This window comes from Dipodomys merriami, unplaced genomic scaffold, assembly GCF_024711535.1.
Source record: "Dipodomys merriami isolate MVZ:Mamm:240054 unplaced genomic scaffold, mDipMer1.0.p SCAF_8, whole genome shotgun sequence".
In the NCBI taxonomy this organism is placed as follows: Eukaryota; Metazoa; Chordata; class Mammalia; order Rodentia; family Heteromyidae; genus Dipodomys; species Dipodomys merriami.
Genome location: NW_027206401.1, coordinates 15,608,319 through 15,621,111, shown reverse-complemented (window position 1 = coordinate 15,621,111; position 12,793 = coordinate 15,608,319).

Here is a 12,793-nt window from a genome sequence, read left to right as displayed (position 1 = left end):
GAACCCTTGGCTGATAGTGATGTGTCAGGATTGGTTCAGCAAGTGTACACCAGTAGGGGGTGGGGAAGGCTGGGATGTGTGCCTGGTAAGGGAGGGCGTTGAGGGGAACTCTGTAGTTTCTGCTCAATACTGTTCTGAAAAATAAAGTCAATTTACTTAAACAAGAGTTGGGGGAGAGGAAGGAAGGAGGGAAGGAAGGAAGGAAGGAAGGAGGGAAGGAAGGAAGGAAGGGAGAAAGAAAGGAAGGGAGGGAAGGAGGGAGGGAGGGAGGGAGGGAGAAGGGAAGGAAAGGGGAGGGGAGGGGGGGGAGGGAGAAGGGAAGGACAGGGGAGGGGAGGGGGAGGGAGGGAAAAAAAGAAGCTTGATCCTCCTATGGAGAAAGATGAATTGGAAATGAAATTCCATAGCCCTGTGTAAGTAAGTTAGTGACTTTTTTTAAGCACAGTAGGCACATCTGTCCTGATGTAAATTGGTCATCTGAACGCTGGATGTACTGGAATCTTTTGAGTTTCCTCAGTGGGACAGAGACCCACAGGCCTTATTAAAGTCCTTTGACCAGCTGGGAAGATTCAAGCTCAAACTTCTGATAGCCCTGATCCTTTCATTCTGGAGATTACACCAAACTATTTGGCATTCATATTTACATATTTCGCTCAGTCACTTTCCTCATTGTCCCCTTGGTTAAATGTGTACTTTCTTCATCATTTCCTGTAGTACATGGTTGGCATTCAATATGCTGGGGGCAGGATGGAGGGCAGGGGGGGCTGATCATTTGTTTTTGAAGATTAAAAATGCTGAATTAACGGCTGGAGATGCTTGTCATCTCAGCTACTTGGAGGCTAAGAGCAGGAGGATTGTAGTTTGGGGCCAGCATGGGGAGACTTCTCAACCAACAGTTGGATGTGCTGTCACTCATGAGCCTCAGGAAGAAAAATGTAAATGTCCAAGAAATCAACAAGAAGTGGAGAGGTAGCAAGGGACAGTGGGAGTGGAATTGTAACAGACACCCAGGACTGCCGTCATTGCTCCTTTTGATGCCAGGCTGTGCAGGATCCAGCCACAGCACAGGACAGATGAACTTACAGGACTAAATTCCAAAAAACATAGCCCTTCCTTTCAGCCCTGCTCTCACTAGCGCCAGGACATGTTTCTGGGGACTGAACCTGGTGTCTCCCCATGAGTGATCTACCACTTGAGCTATGTCTCAGCCCTATGATTTATATTTTGACATTTTTTGTCAGTCATAGGACTTCAACTCAGGGCCTGGGTACTGTCTTTGAGATTTTCTGCTTAAGGCTAGTGTTCTACCACTTTGAGCCACAGCTCCACTTGTAGTTTTCTGGTGACTAATTGGAGATGAGAGCCTCATGGTCTTTCCTACCCAGGCTGACTTTGAGCCACAATCCTCAGATCTCAGCCTCCTAAGTAGTTAGGAATACAGGCATGGGCCACCAGCACCTGGCCAGTGTTTTATTTTTGAGATAGCATCTCACTTTTTCTGGGCTGCACTTAACCTCAAGATCCTTCTGCTTCTACCTCTTAAATAGCTGGGATTATAGGCATGGTAGTACCACACCTAGCTAGCCCAAGAGCAAACCAGTGCCTCCCAAGTCCAATTTCTTTCTCTAGCTATAAAAGGAGGACCGTGTTTCCACTTAGATCATAGAGGGTACACCAATATAAGAATAGCAGCCACTCCTGAACACAGCCAGGAGCCCCCAAAACACCATGACTGCTTGCTTTGGAGTTCATGTGTGGTCCCCACTTCACAGCCTACTGCAGAGGCAGTAGCTTGAGGACCCCAAGATCGCCAGGGAGGAAACTATCCCAACGTGGGGCTACTTACCCCATGCTTTCCCTCTTCATACTGCTTCCCACTGTTTAAGAGAACTATGGAAACATAAAAACCTATGCACCATGTTTAGTCAAAGTATATGGGAAGTCTCCAAACTCACTAACTTCCTTTTCACCTCCCACTTCCCACCTGTAACATTACCCTAGGCCCTTCCCCTTTCTCTTTTCCGGATGTTACCTTCTTATTCTTCTTGCTATTTCCTTCTGGCCCCCTCCCTTCGAGCATCAGTTTAACTTTCTGTAATTAAAAGGAGAACAAAAACTCAAAGCAACTTTTTTGTGGGTGTGTGTATATGCCAGTCCTGGGGCTTGAACTCAGGACCTGGGCACTGTCCCAGGTGATCCTCAGATCTCAGCCTCTTGAGTAGCTAGGATTACAGGCATGAACCACTGACACCTGGCTGAAAGCAACTTTTAAACATATGTGTCAGTCATCAAAATGATTTCTCTGAACTGCTTTTACGTGGAACTAAATAGTAAGAATAAAGAGCACTTTTGAAACCTCTTTTCTTTTTTCTTTTTTTTGGTCCATCATGGGGCTTGAACTCTAGGTCTGGGTGCTGTTCTTGAGCTCTTCAGATCAAGGCAAGGACTCTACTTCATGAGCCACAGCTCCACTTTAGTTTTCTGGTGGTTAATTGGAGATAAGACTCTCACAGACTTTCCTGCTCAGGATTGGTTTTGAACTGTGATCTTCAGATCTCAGCCTCCTGAGTAGCTAGGATTACAGGCATGAGCCACCAGCACCCAGCTTTTTTTTTTAACGACTTCCTTAGCTGAGACTTGCAATAGTAAAATGACAAAATGCCTGTTTTAAAAAGAGTCATCACAAAACCAAAAAGCCATTTCCATTTTAGATTATCAATATATGATTACAGCTGAATTTGAGAGACACAAGCAGAGACCTTACTTTGTAGGTAGCTTTTACAGAAGAGAAGAATACTACTTTCGTACTCAGTTCCTGTTGCCCCTTATAGATGCCCTTCCCCACCCCCACCCACCCCCAAAACCTGGCTAGGCCACACAGCCCTTCCTTATATGTCTCTTTCCTCGTCAGGACTAGATTGTATTGTGGCCTGATTTCCCATCAGTTCTGCCGCTAGATGGAGAGAGCTAAAGCAAACAACTGTAGCATTTTATTCATCTTTGAATTCTGAGAAAGCCTGGTACATGAAGATCCTCTACGCATTTGTTAAATGATGGAACAATTTGAATTTAGCAGGAAAACATGTGGCTTTCAGACAGACAGGGGGGTTACCACAGGGCAATGCACTGGCCCTTAATTTACCTAAGGGAAAATAAAGCCTTTGGTTCTTGAGAAGAGGAAATTAACATGGTGTGTTCTGTTTTGTTTTGTTTTTGCCCATCCTGGAGTTTGAACTCCAGGCCTGTGCACTGCCCTGTGCCCTGTGCTAGCACTCTACCACTTGAGCCACAACACCACTTCTGGCACTTTTTCTGAGTAGCTTATTGGAGATAAGACTCTCACTGATTTTTCTGCCTGGGCTAGCTTCCAACTGTGATGCTCAGATCTCAGCCTCCTGAATAGCTAGGAGTACAGGTGTGAGCCGGGGCCCCAGCTAACATTTTATATATACACATATATACACATATATACATATATATGTGTATAGAGAGAGAGAGAGGGATAGAGATCTATATAGATAGATATAGATCTATATCTATCTCTATATATATATTGCTATATATTTTTAAACCATCCTCTATAAACTGGGGATAGCTCGATTCTTGCTGGGATGATGCTAATTTTGTTATAGTGTACATCAACGTTGTCACTGAGGGAGTCCCTGAAAACCAGCCGCTCCTCTCCCCCAGCAAGAGCATTAACCCTCCTTCTGTGCAAGTATGATAAACCCAAAGCACGAGGTCATTTGTCGAAACAGAATTGTATCACCTTACTCTAATCTCCTTTCCCAACAGATACTATTTTCCTCTTTAGCAAGTTCTTAGGGGCCATTCACATGTGGGGGAAAAAATCTTCCGCTTCAATTATGTTCGAGGTAAGCCAGGCACCCGTGGCTCGGGCCTGTAATCTTAGCTGCTCAGAAGGCCGAGATCTGAGGATTTGCGGTTCAAGGCCAGCCTGAGCAAAATAGTCTGTGACACTTTTTATCTACCATTCACTATCAGAAAGGTCGAGGTGGAGCTGTGGCTCTCCGAAGCGCCAGCATCGAGAGGCAAAGCTCAAGGCGAGCGCCCTGAATTCCAGCCCCAGTGCCCACGCCCCTCACGTCCCACCAAAAAGTGTCCAACGCTCCCTCCACTGGGGCAACGATCACAGGAGTCACAGTAGAAGGATCAGGTCCCACGGCCCCGATCTCCGCACACTTGATAAACCAAGCTGGCACCAAGCTGGCATGGCCTTTCCTTGGCACCGGAGCACCGGCCCACACCAGGCAGACCTGCGCGCACGGCCGCGTCGTGGTGGGCGCCCGGCAGCTCCAGGGCGCCCCGTACCCCCCACCCCCCCCACACACACTTTTCTTCGGAAGAGTGCGGGGACTCCCCCCCCCACGCCACCTGGCCCCTTCTTCCCCTCAGCTCGGGGTCTCGGGGGACCGGCTCAGGCTGGAACTTGCAATTCTCACGTGCGGTGGGTTTGGAAAGTATTTCCCTGCAGTCAGCGCGCAACCCGCGGCGTCGGCAAACCGCCCCTCCCCCCCGCTCCCCTCGCGCGGGGACGGGGCGGGCCCTGGGCGCCGGGGTCCCCGAGTGCCCGCCCTCCGCAGGGCCGCGAGCCGGGGGGGCGGCCTGGAGGGAAAGGGAAGCGCTCCAAGCTAGCCCTAAGACCGCCGCCAGGGTCTCGGGCGCCCGCCCCGAGCCTCCCGCCCCCCCCTCCGCCATCCCCGCACGTGCGCACCTGCAGCCCCGGGCCGAGGCACCTGCGCCCCGCGCGCCCCGCCTCGCGCCCCCCGGCCTCACCTGCTCTTAGGGGTGGGGTGGGGGGGACAAGTAGAGGGAGGTCTGGCCACCGAGTCCCTCCACACACATACACACACACACGTCGGAGGTCCTGGGGTCTTTTCCGAAGCGACAAGCGGGTCAGGGGCGGCCGTCGGGCGAGCTGTCGGGCTTCAACTCAGCAGCCCGGAAAAGGAGGAGGAGAGGAAGGGGCGGGCAGGGTGAGGGCGAGCCCTCTCCCACCCCAGCTGCCTTGGGACCCAGGCGCTATTATTACCCTCCTCCACCCCCCACTTTTGTGACTTTGCCTGTCCCAAGAGACCTTTTTTCTTTGCCAATCATGGGGCTTGAACTCAGGGCCTGGGCACTGTTTCTGAGCTTCTTTTTGCTCAAGGCTAGCGCTCTACCACTTGAGCCATAGCGCCAATTTCTGGATTTTTCTGTGTATGTGGTACTGAGGAATCGAACCCAGGGCTTCATGCATGCTAAGCAAGCACTCTACCACTGAGCCACCTTCCCAGTCCTCGCCCCAAGAGATTTTTGTAGTCACCTTCAGCGGTTAAGTGAGTGCGCTCTAGGCTTGGGCCACCTAGATGCAGAGCCTGCTCCTCTTCACTTACTTCCATGTGTGAGATCTTAAGCTAGCTTGGCCCTGAGCTGCAAAGGGAGGAAAGAATATGCATCCAAGGGTGCATGCACGTGCTGTGGGCCTGTGGGTCTTCAAGGAAAATAGGGCCTCGCCCCAGAGAGGAAGCACAAAGCTCAAGTTCATTAGCTTCGCGTACCAGGCTCTTTCTTTTCCTTGTTAAATTGTAGGAATAAAATCAAGCGAACCTGGAGAGGCCTGGTACGTGCCTGAACTCTCCAAACAGGTGTTCCTGTTTACGGGGCTCGTTTTCCTGCAATCCTGCAGCAGGACCTGGGAGAAGAGGAAATCAAGGCATGGGTTATTTGGCAGATGTTGCAAATACACGATGTGCTCGATTCGTACACAGATGTTGCACACACAATCAATCTGCTGAGGCTCTGGAACTCACATGCTCTCACGCAATCCGATTCTGTCGCCTGACAGGTGTCTGGGTTTTTCCCACCATTCCATCGCACCAATACTAATATGTAAATATGTTACTATAACTTGCGGTGAGGGCAAGAAAAGGAAAGAAGAAACTTCCCGAGGGGAGAACAAAGTGCCTCAGATACTGATTTCTGAACTTTCACTGCAAAAAGTTCCTCAGCTCGACTAACAGCACACAGACTGCCCAGGATACACTGCGACAGAATGCGCCCCAGCACTTTTATCTGTAAGTTATTCATCCTACTACACTGTGCACTAATGGGTTCACAATTCATCCCCTAAACTCTGTGCAAGACACTTCATGTGCTTTTCCTTTGTTGAATTTCCACATCCTTGCTGTACTTACAATCACCCTCCATTAACTTAACAAAAGCCCCCAAATATCTTAATTTTTGCCTAAATTCACCCAAGATGGTCAAGATTTGAACCCAGTTTTTCTGGGTCCTAAATCTGGGCTCTTGTGTTCTTCTCTCTGGAGAGAAAACAAACAAACAAATATAAAGCATTAAAAATACAGGAAATTATTTGTCTTGTGAAGCCACAGAAAAAGGTACACCTGAATCCTATACTGTCTGGCCTAGGTAGGCAGATAGGACGTTTATTCATAAAGTATTAGTGAGGTCGCACATAGCAGTGGCTCAGTCACCTTTCAATAGAAGTGATTCCTGAAATACAACAATAAGAGAAAAGAAAAGGTCTCCTCCCACTCCTCCCATTGTTTTTCCTCTTTGGGATGTTTGGCTACTAGAATAACCAAATCGATCAAACTTTTTAAATTGGCCCTACCTAGGGCTCAAACTCAAAGCCTGTGTACTGTCCCTGAACTTTTATGCTCAAGGCTAGCCTCTCCCACTTAAGCCACAGATCCACTTCCAGATTTTTTGGTAGTTGCTCACGGACTTTCCTGCCCAGGTTGGATTTGAACTGGGATTCTCAGATCTCAGCCTCTTGAGTAGCTAGGATTACAGATATGAGCTGTCTGCACCAGCCCAAATAAAACTTTTGAGAGCCTGCTTCATGAGAGTTTTTGTTTCTCTGAGAAACACAAAAAACTCCCAAAGTGAATTCATGTTTTGAACTGTTAAACAGAAAGCACAGTTTCACTGATTTTTTATGTACTGGTTTACAGCAACAGCACTAAGGCAGAAGATACAACCCGCATTTGCTCCCCACAACCAAGCCCCCAACTTTAACCCCACTCTGAGGCTTTGAGTGGGGTGAGAGACATTTTGTGTTTGCATGAGGAAGGCAAATTCAATGCCTCTCCCTCGGTCAAGGCGGCATTTATGCCGGAAGTGAATGTTCAAAAACAAATTCAATGAAGGAAGTGAGAGAGATGGAGGCAGACAGAACTTTCAAGGAAAAAGTGAACTTTTAGAAGTTGAAGGGGGTGGGGAAAGTGGAACAGTCGCTCTGATCAAAGGAATAACAGTTTCAGCATTAGTCCAAGCAAGCCCATTTGCCCATGCTAGGCCCATGCTGCTTAGCTCTGTGCTGGAGAACAAGTTAGACTCTCTGACATAGGTACTGAGAACAGAAGGGTTAGGGGGGAATAGGAATCCTGGGCACCTTCTACATTGACTTGCAGAAGGGAAGCTCCTAAAATTGGAATGAAGCTCATTCTTCTGGGCAACCTTGCTTGTTTATCTGGTCAAGACAACCCTCTTCCCATGTGGCTCCAGTTACGGAGGCCTGGGAACCCCCATGCAATCAGAGCATTGTTATGTTGAAATGGAGAAAAAAAAAGAGAAGAAAATTTGACAGATTGTTTATTTGTGATATAAGTAATACCTATGTCAGTCTTTGTGCTTTTGTTTTTAAATTAGAAAAAACCCAACTTCACTTGTTTATATTTTTTGCCAGTCCTGTCACTATTCTTTTGCTTAAGGCTAGCACTCTACCACTTGAGCCACAGTGCTTTTTCCAGCTTATTCCATTTATGTGGTACTGAGGAATTGAATCCAGGACTTCAGGCATGCTAGACAAGCACTCTACCACTACATCGCATTCCCAGCCCACAAAGAGACAACTTTAACTGAGGAGCTGGCTCCTGGTAGAGGCTCAGGCCTCAGGCTGCCATCCCCAGCATAGCAAATAAACAAACCAACAACAATGACAACTAAAACCTACTTTAAAAAAAAAGACATACATTTGGTCCCAGCCACACTGATGAAGGGGTAATCCCAAGAACATGGTTTTACAGAACAAAGCAATGAAAGGACATGCTACAGTTCACCGGAAGTTGAACCCATGCAGACTCTCAAGTGCTCACCTGGGTGGAAGGTAGGGAGAGAGGTGTGGAGAGGTAAAGACTCAAAGCTCTCTGATGCTGAACCCCGATCCCTAAGATTTTGCATCGCATCTCCCCACCCCCATTTTGCCTGCTATGAAGTCATTTTGTATTGAAGGCCACTGATTTGTGAGGGGACATAGAGGAAGCAAGGAGATGATTCTTTAAAGCAGGACAGTGACAGTGGACTAAGAGAGGAGGAGGACAACTGAGAGCAGTGGAAAGAAAATGAGGGAGGCGGACACAAGCAAGGATTCTGAGGTAATACAGATCAAAGAGACAGCACTTCAAAGGGCCATTTTTAAGGAAGACAAGATGGATCGTCCATGCCTTGTTTTCCCACAATGCACCTCTCCCTTTGTTGCTTCCTCTCTTTCAGAGTTCAGTGCCTGAGTCTACAGGTATTAGGTGAACACGTTTGTGTGTGTGGCACCTTAAGGAAGACACAGAACATGGGGAAGCTAGAAGAAATGTGGGAGGTGAGAGAAAAAGCCGATTAAGAACAGATTGCCACCTCTCAGAGTAGGCCAGATGACACTTGATCTGTGTACATATTCTACGAATACATGGAGAGAACAAAAATATCCAGGCCCCTCCACAGCACCAGAGCTACCCTTCCTTACTCCTCTGGACTGGGAAAGAATGAACCTTAGATAGTGTCATAACTAATCTGTGCAAAATCATTAATGCCTCTTTTCTTTCTAATATTTTTAAGTTGATTGTCTCAGAGAGATGGGGGGAGGAAAGGAATAATCTGTGCTGAGAACAAAGAACTTCTCCTCCCAAATTCTTCCATCTGAAGGATTACAGTCCAGGAAAGGAGACTTACCTGTGGTTATGAGTTAGTTCTACCCTCCACATTGTTGCTGGAATCATCTTCCTCAAGCCCAGGATTGAGTGTATCATTTTCTTTCTCATAACCAGAAGTGGGGGTGTAGCTCAAGTGGCAGGGTAGTTGGCTAGTAGTATTTATGAGGGCCAAGGTTTGATCCCCAGACTGAAAAATGATTATTTCATTACCAAGAATCATTAGCCCCCACATACATTTCTCAGCATTATCTTAAGTAGTTCTTGATTAACATTTTTAAAAAAGAACTTCAAGATTAAATATCTTTAAGAATGTTTGGTTAAACCAATTATCTTTCTGTAAAGCTTAATTCTGAAACATGATTTTCCAAGAAGTGTGGCATTGCTAAAACATGGGAACCCCCCTCACCAGATCCATAAGTAACAAAAGCAACCCCCAACAACATCATTTTTCTAAGGAGTAGAACATTGTTCTAGAATCTCTGATCTATGAAGAGCTTAGAATCAATCTTAGATAGGAATGAGTCCTGAGAGTAAGTCTCCATTCTGATGCTCATTTGCTAAGTGATATTAAGCAAAGGACTTAATTTTTCCTCTATATTTGCTTATTGGTGTAATGACATATCAACCTTCTCAGGCTTCTTGTGATGATTGAGATAACATAGAAATCTTTGGCTCAGATTGAGCCATCAATAAGTAGTAATAGTTACGTTGTTTTTATCATCCCAGTATTTGGAGCTTGGTTTTCTAGCCTTACAAAAGCAGGGGACAAAGACTGGAAGACTTTGTAAATCATAAATTGAGAGGTCTGAGAGGCATTGCTCAAGTGGTACTGCCTAGTGTCTACAAGGTATAGGGGTTCAATCCCAAATACAGAAGAAGCAGGAGGAGGAGGGGGAGGAAAAAGTTATTAGAAGTAACAAACCAGTTTTTGACTCAATTGGTGTGTTCCTCAGGAACTTCAGAAGAATTATAAAGTTCAAGGTCAGCCTGAATTTCTTAGTAAGATCCTCTCAGAGGAGGGGTGGAAGGAGGAGAAACTTTAAAGAATGGTGATTTAATCTTGCCCTTCCTGGGGCCACTGGTAATACCCCCAGAGCCTCATAATGCTTTGCCTTTGGTTTCGTATATATAAATCTTGTTTTATCACTCAAGGTTCTGCTCAAAAGCCTTTCACAACAAGGCCCTCACCTCCCTCTATGGCAATTTGTAGTCCTCTCTTCCTAAAAAACCCTCTGAACTTTTTTCTAAATCTTTCTTTACCATTTATCACTTGCTACAAAGGATCTGAGTTATTTATGTGCTGCTGTATTTAGTTGACCAAGTTACATCCTTTCAAGGGCAGACGCCAAATAGGGTATTGTCCTTGTAAGCTAACACAGAGATCTGTAAAACTTTTCTGAGAACACATGCCTATTGCTTTAGGAGTTCACCAAGTAACTTCCTAATTGCAATATCAGTGGGAGTAAATCAACAGCTGATTTCTCTTTGAAGTCAGCTGGAATCTACAGGGTCACAGTTGGTTTTTTCTAAAAGTAATTTCTGAGTATCATTTGCTGCCCCCCTGTGTTGGATACAGATATTATTCTGAATCAAACCAAAAAATGATTCTTAGATCTTAGCCTTCTGAGTAGCTAGGATTACAGATGTGAAACCATTGGTGCTTTTAAATCTGAGAGAATGGATGTAAAATCATTCTAATATTTTATGTACTAGACCTACTTGGAGCAATAGTGTGGTTGTAATTTGGACTCTACAACTTGGTTCAAATCCAAACTTAGCTGACAAGTTGTGTGACTTTGGGCACATTGATGGTTATGAATCTGTTTGACCTAAAAAATGAAGCTAATACCACCAAAAGATGACATCAAATAAAATGTAAAATGTTTGGCACGGCATAAAAACTCTCGAATGATAGCTATTATCCCTGTTGTTTTCATAACTATTATCACTGCAATAAGAAGCATGTTTTCTTTTATCTCTTTTCTTTGGTGAAATTGCACACTGCCTACGCACACGGATTAGCAATGTATTATCTGAACCAAGTCCTATCTTCCTATGTTCCATACTCACATTTATTGAGCATCTGGGATGTACCAGGCACTGTTCTAGGTACATCCGTTAATAAACAGAGCAAAACCTTTGCTCTGTGTAATATTAATCCCAGTTTGTACAACTCTGAAATGACTTAATTTTTGTAATTCTTAAGGTACACATTACTCAATTCACCACATACGCTACCCCATAAAATAAATCCAGGCCTTTCCTTCCTTTCTAGTACAAGTTGTCTTCTCTCTTGGCCTAATTAGGAACAGGGGCTCACTGTGTAGCAATCTGTATACTTTTGAAAGAAATTGCCCATCTTTATCAAGTTCTGTAAGGATGAGGGAAAAAACATTCCTGTTTGACATTTTTCAATTACAATACCTACTCTTTTACATTATATATCTTACTCCCAACACAGCACCCAGAAAGAATCTTCTGAAACAGTAGTTTAATAGCTTTCTTGAAGTCATGGCCCATCTCATTCTAGTTTTGTTTTTGAGAAAAATCTTCCAAATACTCAAGTATAAGTAACTATAATATACTATCATTCTTTCAAGCAAAAAGTGTGGAGAAGGAATTTCAGGAATTTGAAGTTAAACTGTTTTCATAATTATACTGATTCTACTTGCCCTTTTCATAGGTAACTTGCTCATAGATGGTACAAAACACTGGTAACTCTACTAGCACTTAGCATAAATGAAGGCACAAAACCATACTAGTAATCATAATCTGCCATGTCTTCTGAATAAGAAGAAAGCCAAAAATATCCCAATTTCACTGAACAGCTTCCTTGATGAAGCAGTAAACTTTGCTATATGTAATCTTAGTCCTCGAAGACATTGTGGATAAGGAAAATGGTAGGATGTAGAAAGCATTTCTGTTGCCTACAAAGCATGATCCTGTGCTTCCACAGGAAGGCATTATTGAATTACAAACTAAACTGCTGCTTTTCTAAGCCATATCTTTTTCTGGGGGATCCGGTTGTGGGGCCTGAACTCTGGGCTTGGGCGCTGTCCCTCAGCTCAAGGCTAGCACTCTACCACTTGAGCCACAGGGCCACTTCTGGCTTTTTTTCTTTTTTGCGTATGTGGTGCTGAGGAATCGAACCCAGGGCCTCATGCATGCAAGGCAAGCGCTCAACCACTGAGCCACCTTCCCAGCCCCAGCCATATCTTTTTCTATATGTAAGAATGAAAACGTACGGCCGGGCGCTGGTGGCTCACGCCTGTAATCCTAGCTACTCAGGAGGCTGAGATCTGAGGATCGCGGTTCAAAGCCAGCCCGGGCAGGAGAGACTGTGAGACTCCTATCTCCAATAAACCACCAGAAAACCGGAAGTGGCACTGTAGCTCAAGTGGTAGAGCGCTCGCCTTGAGCTGAAGAGCTGAGGGACAGCGCCCAGGCCCAGAGTTCAAGCCCCACGACCGACAAAAAAAAAAAAAAAAAAAAAAAAAAAAAAAAAAAAAAAAACTGTCATTGGGGCTGGGAAAGTGGCTCAGTGGTAGAGTGGTTGCCTTGCATGCAGGAGGCCCTGGGTTCAATTCCTCAGCACCATGTAAGCAGAAAAAGCTGGAAGTGGCACTGTGGCTCAAGTGGTAGAGCGCTCACCTTGAGCTGAAGAGCTGAGGGACAGCGCCCAGGCCCAGAGTTCAAGCCCCACGACCGACAAAAAAAAAAAAAAAAAAAAAAAAAAAAAAAGAATGAAAACGTATTTTGTTTTTCTTTATTTTCATAGTGCTGGGGATTAAACCCAGGGCTTCTAGCAAGCTAGACAAGCACTTCAGGCTTTACCACTGAAC